We start from the raw sequence: 16,770 nt of genomic DNA, 5'->3' as shown, positions 1-16,770 counted from the left end.
TACGGTACAATTATAGACATCATTAAATTTATTATTTATTTGGGGCAACTTTTGCTAATGAGGTTATTTATTATAATCTCTAGAGTTGATTATTTCTTTTTTAAGGGAAGTTGCCCTTAAAATATTTTGAAACTGATTAATACTTTTGAGTTCCCGTTTTGGTCTGTTCAGATAGTCAATTAATATACAACATTAAAATGTTTCTTCTTGTATTTCAAGATTTATTATTTTGCTTTTGTCATTGATTTAGGGTAAGAATGAGCATCCAAAGTCTTGTTCTTGATTTTTTTTAACAGAAATGCATATGTCAGTGGAATATTTAAGCATTAACCATGAATATTGCTTTTGGTTTGATATAATACTTCCTTCATTATGTTGGAGAAATAGCCTGTTCTGGTTTTGTTGTTTGGCTAGGAATGAAGGTTGAATTTGATCAAATCTATTTTTAGCTCATTTTAATCAAATCTCATTTGTGGCTAATGAATTTCCTAATTGGATCATTCTTGAATTTTAAGGATAAACACAAGTTAATACTGATATATTTAACTTTTCCTTGATACTTAATTTAATTAACAAATATATCATACAGAGTTTTGTCTGTGTTTTTAAAAATGTTTTCCTTTGCAAGTTTATAAGGTACAGGATGAATTCAAAAAAGCAGTGAGAAATCCTTTTAACTGTTCTGTGTGATAAAGCAATTTTAATAATGTAGGCTTAATCTATAGCTTAAAATTATGGACATCTCACATAAAACAGTTCAAAATAGGCATCATTACAGGGGTATTGAAAGATAATTTGCTGTTGCATTGGTTGTTATTCTCATATAGTTAGTGAAATATTTAAACTTTATTTCTCTGTTTCATCTTTGATCAATTATATTTTTTAGACTATTCTACATTTTATTATGATTTTTAAATTCATTAGTAAACTGACATAATCCTCTTTTGGTTCTCAAATGTATTTAAACTACACAGCTATATCACATTACTTACTGATATTGCAACATATTTGTAATTTTCTTTACTTATTCATGATTTTATTTGTAAAAAAAATGCCTAATATGTTCAGTCTGTAGAAAATTTTTCTGGATTTATCATTTTTGCTATTTTTTCAAAATTACCCATGTATTCTTTGCTATCATAATTATACTACTTTATTTTTATTTTTTTACGATCCATTCTCTTGTTCGTTTATTTAGTTGGATGTTGGATTTGAAATATTTATTATTTTTCTTGTTATAATTAAAACATTTAGGATTAAAAGTTTTCTTTACCTATATATTTTACTACATATTATTAGTTTTGTTACAGTCTTTTTATTTTTTCATTTGTTTGAGAGTATTCTTGACTCATAATTTATTTTATCTTTTTTTATTTTTTAAATTTAGCCCTTTTTCATTGTTTCCATTTTTTGTGCATTTTTTGTTAAAACTATTAACTCTGATTCCTTCTTTGAGTAATTAGTCACATTTTAAATATTCATACATGAAACATGTATTTATTAATTTTTATCATTTATATTATTAATTTTCAGAGGGAATTATATTGTTAACTCATTTTTAGGGCATTTTCCACTTACATTTCTATAAAATATTGCTTTTTTAATTGTAATTTTGTGTAATTTGCCCCAAAATATTCAGAAATGCTATATACTCATGGTACTTCATACTCATCTTCAAAATGCAGTAATTCTTTTTGTCTCTTTTAACATCTTTTCTTGAATTCTATTTTTCTAATATCTTTTTTTATCTTACCATATTTATCCTTACAGTCACCTGACATACCTTCGACATAGTTGTAGTATTTTCCTTTCCAAATCATATTTTTAGATCTGTTCTTTATATGCTTTACATGGTCAATTTTTTACGTACTTCAATATTCTTTATATTTTACTGGATCAATTTAACCCATTTACAATTATAATCATAATTGAGATTTGTATTTGATTTCTACAGTAATTTAATTTTGAGAATAAATTTATTTTTAATAATAAAAATGTTCATTTTAAAAATACCTGTCTCATCAAAAAATAAGTAAACAACATGTATCAGAAGCATATATCTTCAAGGTAACGTATATCACGATAATATTTTAGTGAATATTCTTTGAAATCACTCTTTCACAAAAGATAGATATAATTATAGGCATTGTTAGAAATATAGATATAGATGTATGTGTATGTCTAGACTCTGGGGTTAAAGCGAGAAAAAAGACAATAATTTCCTTTAATAAACTTTAAGTTGGTGATGAAATTAATTAACAAATAATTAAATTATATCAAGTAATTGTAAGTGCTCAAAAAAAAACAAAACAAATCAGTTGTTTGTATTATTTATTTATTATTGCATAATAAATTCCCTCCAATCGTAATGGCCTGAAGTATATTTCTATTATTTATAAGGTTATGATTCATTTGGACTGCTCCGCTGATGTGAGCCAGACTTAGTTGATATCAGTTGGGCTTGCTAATATGACTATAGTAGGTGACTAGAGGTGATTGATCTGGAATAGCCACAAAAAATGTTTGACATCTGGCCTGCTACCAGCTAGAATGACAGATGTGTTAGGCCATGTATCTTTTATCATCCAGGAGGCTATCCTGGGTTTATTCACATGTTTCCAAGAATGCAAGGCTTCCTGAGGACTGTGTTCAAAACTGATATTCTGTCATTTCCTCCACATTTTATTAGTCAATGTAAGGTCAACTCATATTAATAAGGAGGGGATTGGAACTATAACTCTTGATGGAAGAAAGATCAGGTGTCATTGTAAACTGTGTGGATACAAGAAGCCTTGGAGTATCTGGGCCATTGGTGGAGGGGAACAATTTGTCACAATGAGGAAAATTAGGAGCTACTCTAAAATGTTTAGCCAATTAAGGTCTCTCAAATTAGATGATATTTATATAAATTCTGGAAACAAAAAGAGGCAGTTGTTACACTGTCTTAGGAAATAGTATTTTAAATATAACAGCTTGTTCAGAAGATTAAAAGAAGAAAAGAGTTCAACAGCTTTGAGAAAGGTAGAAAACCATAATGAGGGCTAAAAAGACCTGAGCAAAGAAAGATGTGGTCACAGACGGGTAGGGTTCAATAAGAGACGATCTCATGGGCCTTGGATTTCAATCTTAAGTACTGTCAGGTCCACTAAACACAATATATAGGTTCCTGAAAATCACTGCATTCTGCAAAAGCATGCAATAAAAACCAGGAGGAGGTTTGGGAGGTGCATTTTTCTAGTACCTATGGTTATATAGAAAACACTGTGCCTGTTAGTTCAAGAAATTCTTTGGAACTGAAGACCTGATCTCTCTCTTGCTGACAATATTATAGGCTGTGAAATTAACTTATTCATATACATTGCTTTACTTGTTCTTCTGATGAGCTTGGTGATTATAGAGGCTAATAATTGGCAAATAGTAAAGCTTATCTGGTGTATTTTATGAACTGGTTTAGGTTATTACATTTTTAGCTTCTTGCTGCCTTAATTAATTTATGTTTCTCTAACAGTTACAATGACAAACAGCCTATATAAGGATTAAGGGTTGACATACACATTGAAAGTTCCCTCTCTGTTATCTGACATCCACTTAGTCAAAACAACCTGTCTATCTTAGTTCTTTCTAATGATTTACATTTAAACTGCAACTACCTTAATTAAAGTCAGTATTCTCCTACCTGACCCACTACAATTGCTCTTATTCTCCTCATATACACTTCTTTGTTGTAAATATGTTATTATGATAAGAAAGAAAAAGGTAAATTTTAAGTATAGTTTGGATGGATTTCTACAAAGTCAACATACTTGGGAAAATATCCCATAGGTCAATCCACAGAACATTCGTGGAACCCTAACAAGACTCTTTCAAGCTTCTTTCCAGGAATTATCTCCACCAAAGATAATGTTATCTTGGCTTCTATCTTATTAATTTTATCTGGTTTTTGACCTTTATATATAGGCAATCATAAAGAATGTACTCTTTTGTATCTGGCCTCTTTCACTCAACATTGTTTAGACACCTATCCTTATTGTTGCATATAGTAGTGCCCATTTATTATCTTTTACTGCTTCACATTCCATTGTATGATGTTCTCATGATAATTATGCATTTTACTATTGGTAAAGATGTAATGTATTTATAACTTTGGACTCATATGGTTAATGCTTCTATGAACATGCTTATACATTTCTGCTAGTGAATATTTGCTTGTATTACTTGTGGGTGTATACCTAAAAGAAGAATTGCTAAATCAAGGATTATGTACATATTCATCCTTAGGAGACATCACCACAGAGTTGTTCAGAATAGCTGTACCAGCTTACATTCCAAATAACATTACATGAGAGTTCTAGTTATTCCACATCCCTTCCAACACTTGTTAGTTTGGTTCTTTGCATTTCCCAGTCTGTTGGGAGTAGAGTTGTTTATTACAAAGTGGTTTTAATTGCCATATCTCTGATGATTAATGATACTTTACACATTTCATATTCTTATTTTCCATTCAAATATTTTTTATAAAAAAATCTGTTCGAAACTTTTGCCATTTTTATAGTGTTGTCTGCCTTTTTGAAAATGATTTATAGAAATTCTTATATATTCTGATTCAGTTATTGGTCAGACATTGGAATATTATTTAGCACTAAAAAGAAATTAGGTGTCAAACCATGAAAAGAAACGGAGGCACCTTAAATCCTTATTATTAAGTGAAAGAAGTTAACCTGAAAGGCTATATAGTTTATGCTTTCAATTAGATGACATCCTGAAAAAGGCAAAACTATGGAGAGAGTAAAAAGATTAGTGGTGCCAGGAGTTTAAAGAGAAAGAGGAATAAATATGCAGAACACAGGGATTTTTAGGTCAGTAAAAGTACTCTGTAAAATATTATAATGGTGGTTACATGTCATTATGCATTTGTTGAAACTCATAGATTGTACAGCATAAAGAGTGAAACCTAATGCAAATATGGATTTTGATTGGTAATGATGTAACAATGTTGGTTTATCGATTGTAGCAAATGCACCACACTGGTATGCTGATGGTAATGAAGGCTGTGTGTATAGGGGAGAGGAGATATGCAGAAACTCTCTATTTTCCACTCTGTTTTGCTATGACCTTAAAGTGCTATAAAAATACAGTCTATTCATTAATAAATTTAAATTAAAATAAAACCTTGGAATTTTTTTCAAATTAATCAGAACAGAAAGAAAATAATCAATATTTATTGTCAGTAACAATGAAAAACGAAACACGAAACTAAAGTCCACATCAAAGGAAAACAAGAGAAAAAATAAAGTATACTCATTATTAATACATCACTTATAAATACACTGAATACTCCTTTAAAATACGGAGACTGTATTAGTGGGTTAGAAATTATTTCCAGCTATATGCTTTTATAAGAGAATAATGCAATAAAAATATAAAGCAGAGATATAAAAAGAATTGTTACAGAAATGAACAGAGATTTCAGAAACTGAGAAAAAACCTGAGTAACAATATAATAGCAAAAATGTGCAACATAAGGTCAAAGCATTAAGTAAGAAAGTAGGACCCAGGAAGACATTATGTAATAATAAAAGGTATAATTTAGGAAAAAATATAAAAACCATAAATCTTTTTACATGAATAACAATAGCAGTAACATACAAAAAGAAAATATTCCTAGAAATATGTCAAGGATAAGACAAAAATGTAATTATAGGTGGTGATTGTTTTAAATAAATACCATTCCCAGAATGTAATAAAGCCAGTTAAAATTAAAATAAGGATGGTGAGGATATAAATAATAAAATTAACCTCAGCTCTTTGGAGTTCATTGCTTTTGACTAAACCAAATGTTACCCTTTCCTGATGCATTTAAAATCTATTTCCTATTGCTCTCTCCTTTTCACCAAATATTTTAGCACTAAATCCACTTACCATTAATCTTATCATGATTACTGATGATTCCAAAATCTATAATGATTCACACACTATTTGAGATTCTGATTTTGTCAGTCATCTCACTTCCAAAGACAGTGATCTCTATTTCATCTCAAGCATTTACTCCTAGGGTACTATACTTCATTAACACCAAAAATCATACTGCATCCATTCTCTTGATTTTGGAGCATCCCATTCTCTTGATTTGGAGCATCCCACTCTCCAAACAAACCCCTACTTTACAGGTTTTATTCTACTAGACCAAATATGAAACTCCTTTACCCTATTAAGGTCCTCAAATCCTTTCATCGCAATACTTTTTTACTGTCTACCATCTATTTCCTATTCTTATCCAAATTAGATTTCATAAAGAAAATTATTGTCACTTTCCTGCAAATGCTCTCAAATTTTTCCATTCTTTCCTCAGTTTACTCACTTGGTAAAATCCTATTAATTGTAACTCTAAAATCTCTGTTGCTGGCTAGCCACCACTGAAACTGCTGGATGTGGATGAAAAAAACAAACAAACAAACAAAAATGTTTTAATGCTTATAATACCTATTTTATGAATATAAAAAATAATACCTATTTTATTTCTAGTTTATATAATACCTATTATATTACCTATTTTATTTCTAGTTTATTAACTTAGAACAATGCCTGGGCATTGTTCTAAGTGCTTTATACATGTGAACTCGTTTAGTATTGTTGACAAATATAAAATATTCAGAAATATCACCTAGATCCATCTTAATTATGAGTATAAATATAAATGTACAAAGTAAAATATCTGTACCATCAAAGTATCTAGGTATCCACTAAATGGCATTAAATATGCAAACATAATTTTGTTAAAATGACATACTTGTCACATTTTTTAACAATAATAGTGGTGTGATAATAGATGGATACATATTTGCATACTAATTTGTAACAATTCAGGATGGATATGATGGATAACCTAGGTCAACTGCTACTAAAATACCCTATGAAAAATAGTATTTACTTTAGGAATGAAAGCTAGTTCAACATCAAGTAATATGTTAATATAGTGCATTATATCAACAAAAAAGACAGAAAGTATTTACTTCCATAATACATGTTAGAAAAAAATCACCTGATAAAATCCAGCCTATTGAATTGGTATACATGTAATTCACTTTTTTACAACTTCATACAATTTATATTATAAATACACTATATTTTCTCCTACTTATAATGAATATTTAAGTAAAATAGGTTTGAAATAGCAATATAAATATAGTTAAAGATTTAATAAAAACCTATTTATAAAGGTGAGTTATCTTAAAAGTGTTATGTTTAATTTTATGAATAAGAGAGGAGGCTTCTTATTACTATTATATGCTTAACTGTTTTAAGTTAATAAACTAGAAATAAAAATGAAATAATAGATAAATATTCATAAAATAGGTATAATTATCCTTATTTGGAAATAATATGATTAGCAACATAACAAAACATTCTATTATTAATAAATTAATTTGATAAGGTAATAGGATATAAAAATATTTTCCATAGTAGTCATTATCAGTTAGAAATAAAGATTAAAAAGTAGTCCATTAACAATAGTGCCAAAAACTATGAAATATATAGAAATTATTAAACAAGAAAGGAATAGGAATTATATGAGGAAAAGTATAAATGCTATAAGGTATAAAATAAGATCTAAACTAATAGAAAAATTAACATAGTCCTTTGTAACAGATTGTGAGACAAATCCTAGGAATGTATAATATACTATATGTAGTTCTTAAAGGCAATCTATATCAATTGTCTTGGATTTATATTTCTATGTAATTCATACTGGAAAAGTATATTGGAGAAATGCTATTATTTATGTACAAGCCAAATATGTAAGGTGCTATAAATTTTTAAAGACAAATGAGGATTATTTTCATGTAGGAAGGAAGGAAGGAAGGAAGGAAGGAAGGAAGGAAGGAAGGAAGAAGAAGAAGGAAGGAAGGAAGGAAGGAAGGAAGGAAGGAGAAGTGAAGGAGAGAGGGGAGAGGGAGGGAGAGAGAAAGCTATCTATACAGGATATTAGGAATTTGCACATATTTGCATGAGAATGATCAAAGATCTGGAAGGGTAGACCACAAGCTTTAGAAACTTGCTTATCCAAGGAAAGATAAAACAGATAAACAGGAAAGAGTACCATTTAAAATAAAAGTCACAATTATGTATGATTTCAATAGTTATCATATTAATTATTTATGAGAATATTTTTCTGGAATGTGTTTACAGGTTTACCCGAGGATTTAATTAGGATTTCCTTTGCCTTTCTCTTTTGCATTATCCTTTAGTCATCCTTGTCCACTTTGGATCCCATGTTCATGTATTTTGGTTTGATTGCTTCCAATGAGGAATAATACCATCATTAAAAAATAATTATCAATTTCCTAGCTCCATTTATCAAAATTCAAGTTTGACTTGCAGTTTTCTGCTTCAATAGCCCCAAAGTAAGCATCTGTATTGCCTTTACTATAGCTTTTTATGTTACAATTTGCTATTTCATGAATGTGTGAAATACCAAGAAAAACTAGAGTCATATGGTTTCTTTTGAGAATAAATTCCACAAAATATTTTGCAATTATAAATCCCTTCCATAAGGCAAAGCTCCAAAAACAAACAGAAACCCAGGAATGTAATACATCATAAAGTCACTCAGCCAGAACTGATATATTTGTTTCCTGTCTTCTGTAGGTTAGGTTCATGAACAGTAAAAAGTTTCAGCATTCAACAACATTATCCTGAATTCATCATCACAACTGAATAATAGAAACTTTATCTTTCTGTTGCTCTTGTTGAGTTGCCAGAATTTCAAACTTCTCCTACATAACCCAGCTTCAGTAAACAGGGAATAATTCCAATCCTGTTAATTTTTACTGCTAATTTTTACTGTTACTCTCTGGAATTTTCCCCAATGCCACATCAGCTCTTTTAAAATTGGGAAATGAAGACCCAAGGAACAATACATTTGTATCTCTTTTCTATTTCTTTATTGTATCCAAACTTTAAATAGTTCTTATTTTCCCCTAGGTTTTGTTTTTATATTTTCTGATTTTTATTTATTTTAGAATCAAGTTTTAAAAAATGACCAATTATTTTATTTTCTTCTTAAGTTTTTATTCCATTCAATCTATGCTTACTCCATTTTTGTTTTTCTTTGAGTTCCTTGCCCTATTGTATTATTTTCAGAACACTTTTATGGAGAATGAGTTGACTTCCTGGCCTATCTTCTGTGAAATAATTATGTTTGAATCTATAATATATCCATGAAGTTTTCAGTGAACTCTTAATGACTTGATTCCTAACCAACTTGAGGTGATAACTTGGTAGCACAATTAAAAGTTGTCTGAGAACTATTCAATAGCAAATGTGTTAGATTTTAATACTGTTCAAAATACCTTCTGTCTCTCCTTATCCAAAAATTATAATATCCTGCTTCACTGACTTGGCCATATGACTTGCTTTGGCCCATAAAGTATAAACAAAAGTAACTTGTTCTACTTCCTGGATATGTCTTAAGAGTCATGTTTTCTTTCTACTATATTATCTGGACATCCTAGATAGAGCTCAGCCTTTATCCTGGGTCATAGTTAAAGAAGATTTATAACAGACTTGTTATCTGATCTAAGAAGGGCATGTAATATGAGCAAGAAATATAACAATGCTTTATTGTAGGTCACTGAGATTTTGAAGTTGTTTACTACTGCAGCAAACTTTGAGTTGAATGACACAGTAGCTGCCTCTGTTCTTAAAATTCTTTTGGTATTTATTATAATCTTGAATTTGATATCTATCATAGTATTTCAATATCCTTTTATTTTTAAGAGATACAAGCATTACAAAAATCAATGATCAAAGCTAAACTGATTCTAACAGACTACCATTTCTGGACAATTGGACTGATAATTCATGAAATGTTACTCTTGCTACAGTGGGGTTTAATACATTAGAGTCTCTTATCAAAGAAACTAATAGACTTCTTACCTCAATTTGTCTCCTTAAAGTCTTGTTAAATGATTTGTCCTATGAATTTTTGTTTTTTTTTGACTTGTCCTGCCAATGATATCTGTTAGATACAGGGAGAACAAATAAATATATCTATACACTGAAATTAATACATTTCATCTACCCATTTGTTTTAGCCCAAGATATATCTGTTGTTCCTTAGGTCCTGTTTTTTACGTTATGAATAACTACTAACCTTTTTTTGTGTGTGTTTTTATGTAAAAGTGTCCCGAACTCTGGCTAAGAGTCTCAAATGCATTATTTTATTTTATGCTCACGACAACTCTATTTGATTGTTTGCTATTTTTTGATTATTACTTCTCAGCTCTGAATTGGCCTTTTTCTCCTCTGTGAACCTGAGGCTGAAACTTTGCAAGTTGCATGTCCAGATTGCTTTGCTATTGGCTTCTTCAGCTTACATGATATATCTTTTTCAAGCCTGGTACCTTTTCCCTACTTTTAATACAAATCTGTTTCTTTTTACTTAAAATAGTTTCTTATGAATAATAATAATAATAATAAAACATCTTGCTAAATATTTCTTTTCTTGGTCCCATATGTTCTTGTTTCTTTATTATTATTTTCCTGACTTCTGCACAGGAATTACCTTTGTTATTCCCTTTTACCTCTTCTATTAATTTTTGTTATACATTTAGTGGTTATTCTAGAGATTTACAATATATATTTTTAACTTATTATAACCATCGTTAGTGTTTTGCCAATCACAGAAAACACAAAAACCTACAATACTTTTATTAACCTATGTCTGCTCTTTGAGCTATTCTTTTTATATAGATGTTATAAACCTACAGATGTTATAAACCTCCTATAATATATAGTTATTATTGTTGTTCTGCACAGGGTTCTTTTATAATTGCACACATATTAACCTCCTCCCCATAAGTGTTTTTAATAGTTTCCTATAGTTCCATTCTTCTTCTCTTTGTTATACTATCTCTTCATCCTGGGGGAAAATCTAATTCATTCTTAAATTACTCATGTTTTCTGTGGTTTTCTCTAAAAAATCATAAGTTAAGTAGTGATAATAATAGAGAAATCAAAATATTTTTTACTTTTAATCAGATTTCCATAATCTCAGAGTAATGCTCTCAACTCCACTGGGTTGAAAAATAACTAGGAACATGGCTTAGGTTAAGTTGCTCCCTTTTCCCTAAGCTCTTGCACTAGATAATTATCAGAAGGCAAACATCTCATGCGTTCAAGGCAAGAAAAGTGAGTAAAGGCAAAAGACAAAATCCAATTTGGGGAAGCAGACATTATCCAAACATGTTAAATTTCATTCTTTCTTTTCATGAAAATTTGAATTTTAAATGAAGTCACTCAAGAATGCAAGATGATAAGTCATCCTGATGGCAATGCCTTAGATTTAGATATATTTTAATGAGTTGCCCCTGCTAAGATCACCATTGTTGCCTTGCTTCTCGTTCTTCTTGTATTCACCTGTTAGGCATTTCCTTTTATTATTTCAGCCACCTTTATCCCTTCAAGAAACTAATTTTTCTCTTCTACTTAATTAAAGTGTCATTTTATGTTGATTATAGTATACGACTCTTATTCGCTAAAGTAAGGCAGGAGTCAAACATTTTTAATTTACTGGGCTAAATGCAATGTTGAATCATTTTATAATACACTTAATTCCATAAAAAACTTATGCAGCTAGTCAATTTATCCCTGATTCCTAACATATTAAAAAGTAGGGTTTCCATCTATTTTTCTCTGGAGAAGGTAGGAGTGCTTCAGATCTGCCTTTCTCCCATATTATAGTGATAGGATTTTCTTCTCCTGCTACCCACTACATCCTGAAAAGTACATTAGGTCTGAAAATGATCTGTTTCTTGAAAACTTGATATAATTGTTCATGAACTAACTGACAAGAAGCATATGAGAAGTGTGTGTGTGTGTATGTGTGTGCATGTGAGGTAGAGAGAGAGAGATTTATATTTCATCTGGGAGAGTGAATAGATTATTTATATACTTTATCTTCTATAATATCAATTTTTGTAATGGATATATTCCCAGAAAATCAACCTAATACCAGAGAAAAATTATCATTCATTTAAATGAGGCTAAATTAATTTTTTTCAAATTTGCTATAAGCAGGCACTCTCATATTAGCTGTTACAAAAATGAATGCGACAGAGAGATTTTCTAGAAGTATTACTGTTTCAGTAAAAATATAGTAATGTGCAGAAAGTCGCTAAGAATTTTGAAGATATAGCATCTGAAAAACCTCAGTAGAAAAATATTCAGTTGACAGTATTCTTATGCCAATCATATTTGTATTTTAATGTAATTTCAGCAGAAATTTGGGTAATTTTTTAAGAAATGATAAAAATTTTATGAAATTATCATAAGATTTTCTGAGTTACCTGAATGAATGCTATATATTTAAAATATTAAATTATATTAAATAAATGTTAAACATACACAATATTTAAAATAACATTTATCATTTATAGTAAATTTATAATTTATTCCTGCTCTGAAAACTTACTTAGTGTTCACTATATTTAAGGCAAATTACCAAACAATTCAGGGGTTTCAATAGTGGAAAGGAAAGATAGTAAAAAACAGGTAAGCATCTACCACTTACCACTTTCTATGTGCCCTCTTACTCTAATATAGAGAGTAGCACCTCTGTTTTATAGGTGAAGCAACTCACATTCAAAAAGTAAAATAACTTTAAGTTTTAAAACTCAAAAGTAATAGGGCAGAGATTTGGATTTAGGTCTGTTTGATTTCAAAACCTGTGTTCTCTTCATTATACTATATTGATTCAAATAATAGTTAAGACTGTATCCTTAAGAAACCTAAAGGTCTAGTCAGGAAGAAAGAAAAGCACAAAATAAGTTAATGATAACTGTCCTCAAATAGCTGGGAGAAAGAAAGAGTAATGTTTCTCTGGTGGAAAAAATCACATCTTTGTGTTTATTACATAGAGAGGTGTTTTGAATATTGAGGGGAGGGTATATGTCTAAAGTGACTGCAGCAACAATGTCAGAAAATAGGCAAATCAAGTTTTAGCTAATAGCTTGGTTGATGATGCTGAAGAGTAAATTTATGGTTTTGGTGTTCTTTAAAAATAACATCAGGATGAATAATTTGACCCTTTACAATTTTGAATCAACTGAAATTAAACTATTAATCTCAAATCATTGTATGGGATGAATAGGAACACGGACCACAAAGAAAAAGTAAAACAAAACATAAAAGAAAATTTTTAAAAATTCAAAATTTTTGATATTACTATTATAGGGTAGTTAGGAAATTAACATGGCCAAAAGTATGATAGCAGAGATAACCTCTTTGGATGTTAGAATCTCTATAGAGGTGCTAGGTTAATGATCTAGGTTATGGAATCATCTGCAAAGTTTGGGATTCTGATATCATATCAGAAGATGAAATCTACATGAGGGTATTAGAGATTTATTTGTGAGCTTAATGTGCAATCTGAAATGAAAGTTTAAAAAAAAAGTTAAAGTGGTAGATGGGAACTATGGAAGAAATGTTCAACCCACTTTGAGGAAATCAAGGTCCATGTCATAAAAGGAAAGATACTGAGATCTTCAAGGAGAATGTAAAGGGTTATTCAAATGCTGGAATGATGCTATAGTGGGTAAAGATTTCAATGAAGGCTCTACAGAGCCTTTGACTTTAGGGGAAAAAATTAACTTAGAGAATAATTTACTGAGCATCTAATATATATCACTCTTCCATGTATCTTTTTAAATTTAATCCAAATAACGTGCATCTTATAATATGGAAACTGAAGCTGACAATAGTTAAGCAATTCCACAGGGTTACAGTGTTAACATCTAGAGCCAAGTTTTAAACTGAAGCTAGTCTGTTTTCAAAGCCTTTTTTAATTCCCCTTACTCCATGTCACCTCTTTAATTAGTGCAGTAAAATACTGGAAAGCAATCTCAGTGAAGTACAGGTTGTGAAAAGCAGTTTTCATGGAAAGATTATAACCAGGCATTAATAGAGTCAGCAGTCTTAAAAATCTTAGGCGGAGAGAAAGGAAGGAAGTATCTCAGGACAATATCAGGACCTAATGTAACAGATTTGGTTGTGTTGATTTTAGGATTATGGAAAACTGAGACGTAATCTCAGATAATCTCATTTGGATGGGCTCAACATGCAATGATTTTAAAACAAATTAAACTAGATAATAACAGTTAACATTTACTGAACATATACTCTGTACTAGGCACTGATCAAATAACTTTACATGTGTTATTTGTTAGTTTTCCGAGTAATTCTATTCATGAATTGTTATTACCTTAATTTTATAGTTGAGGAAATTAGCACGGTGAGATGAAGTGCTGCTCAGAAAATCATAAAGCAGCATTCGAACACAAGCACCCTGACACCTGATTCAACAAAATCAGCTATACTACTGCCTGACACTCTTATGTTACAAAGATCTGAAACTTAGATGATCTGACAAAGACATATTTCAGTAGAAGTAACCTCTTAATTAGAAGTGCCTACAGAGACCTCTGATCTTTGCCTTTAGGGAAAAGTTTAGTGAATTTGTTTCAAGGCTCTAGGGCCTTGAACAACAATGACAGGGTAGAGGACAGTTCCATTATGTTTCATGGTGGCCTCACATTTTCCCTGGGCAGCTAGGGACCTTTTCAATTAAGTGTTTTATTGTGTAACCCAATAAATTGAAAAATTTTAATTTGGCATTCTATATACATGATAGTTCATTGCTTCCTATAAATCATGTTCTGAGTGGTAATAAACGCCACTGTTTCTGCTGTACCATCAGGAAGTAATAAATTATAAATAGCCAGATGAACTGTGATTCTGCCAAATGTACTTAACGAAATAAACATTTTTAAATTTGCTTTATCCTCTTGTAATCGTTTTGTATCCTCTCATATTTCTGGGTAGGTAAACCTGTTCTTCACTTTATCTAGCTTCTTTACATGTGTAGGACTTATAAGCAGGTAGTTTATATCAGAAAACAAGTGGCCTTTTAGAACACGTAAATGTATTTACAACTACAGGTGGAGGAAGAGGAGAGTAGTTAATTAAATGGCAGTCAGAAGCATCACAAATTTCAAGGATGCAGAGTAACCACAAGAATTTTAAATCAGTCAGAACAACAATTTGCACTATCATTCAGGTTTTTTTTTTTTCTTTTTTGTATAATAATTGAACTTCATATTTCTTTAGAGTAGCAAAACATATATCTAAGCACTAATCACAATTCATTTTAAGACTTAAACGTAAAATTTGCCCTAAGTAGGTTAAAAGTTTGAAATTATTCTTTAAAAATTATGTCCTTAAGAAAAACTTTTATCGTATAGGTGTTTCTGTCATTTAATGTTCCCTCTAGTCATGTCTACATTTAGTCTTTTACTTAGCATTTATTTTAGTCTTTTAGCACTTTGTTGAAACTACTTGAACTTCCTTATTTTAATAGCACACCTCTTGTCTTGATATATCTGTAAATTTATTTATTCTATGTGAGATATTACCATGAGCTCTATAACAAAAGTTGCCATGTTTTAACATGAAAAATTTTCAACTTATATGCAGGTGCCTTTATTGCAGAGAAAAAAATAGTTTAGACTATACAATAGCAATGTAATAATACAGAATTGGAAAAAATAGCAAGACTAGAACAATTAATGAGTCTAATCACAAAGAAAATCAAGAATAATTCTATGTATATAGCTGTGTGCAGCTGGAAGCAAACAAGTGAGTAGAAAATATACTGAATGTGAGACTAAAACAAAGATGAAGAGAAAAAAATGTTTCTTATTTTAAAAATAGTCCATTTCTGTGCATAGACATAGGAAATAGATGGCAAATAACAATATTATAAAAGTTGTGTTAAGGGAAAATTAGATGAAGTTATGTGTAAATGAATATATATAGATCAAGCATCAAAATAATGAATTGTCTCTATACAGGAGAATAAATAGTCCCTGGACTGTGAAGGACATAACCCCCAATGAAAAATATCCTCCCTCCCAATTTCTGTTCTAATAAAACTAAAAGATTATTGTCTGAAAGGTACAGGAGGCTTTAAGTCATGCTCAGAGGTTGACTCGAGAAGGTCACTTTCATAGAACCTGTTATTTATCTTTCTAGCTGTATTCCCAGGCTTCAACAACCAGGAGAGTAGGAAAGGGAGAACAATAGAGTCATAATAGTATTTTCTCATAGAGCGAGTTTCTGTATAAACCCAGGGCCAGAGACCTGACTATCCTCATTCTCTCCCAACATTTTCTGTAAGTCATTAGACAGGGTTCCCTTGATCATTTTTTCCTCCAGATTCAGAAGCTGATTCTGTAACTTGCAATGCTTCCACTTTCTCTGGCTTTGGCTGCTCTGGTCCCAGAGTTTTGTCTGTATAATAAATACTCTTGCATGATCCTTTATGACTCAACTCTTTCTGTTATTTAATTTCCCCTCTTACAGTCATTTCACCACTTAGTGGATGATTCAGAAAATCACATTGACCACAAAATAATACTGTCCTCTATTCTTTGTGTCTTACAGAGATTCTAATAACCCTGCGTTTTCTTCATTCAGTTCATACCTCTCACCCACCATCACCCTTAAAGAGGCTGAGAGAAAGTGGGAGTGAGGCATGTCTAATTAAAGTGTGAGTAATGTGATCCTATGCAAGTCTTTTAATGTCAAATTTCTTTTAACAGACAAGCCTTTGCTTTGGTCCTAAGCTTTCATAGCCACTACTTTTTTCTTTTAAGGTGCATTTCTTCTCACAACTTCCTCGATTCCTTAATTACTGATTCAATAACTTTCTAT

The sequence above is a fragment of the Pteropus medius genome, unplaced genomic scaffold, assembly GCF_902729225.1.
Source record: "Pteropus medius unplaced genomic scaffold, Ma_sr-lr_union100, whole genome shotgun sequence".
Classification (NCBI taxonomy): Eukaryota; Metazoa; Chordata; class Mammalia; order Chiroptera; family Pteropodidae; genus Pteropus; species Pteropus medius.
Note: the sequence above shows the minus strand (reverse complement) of the source record.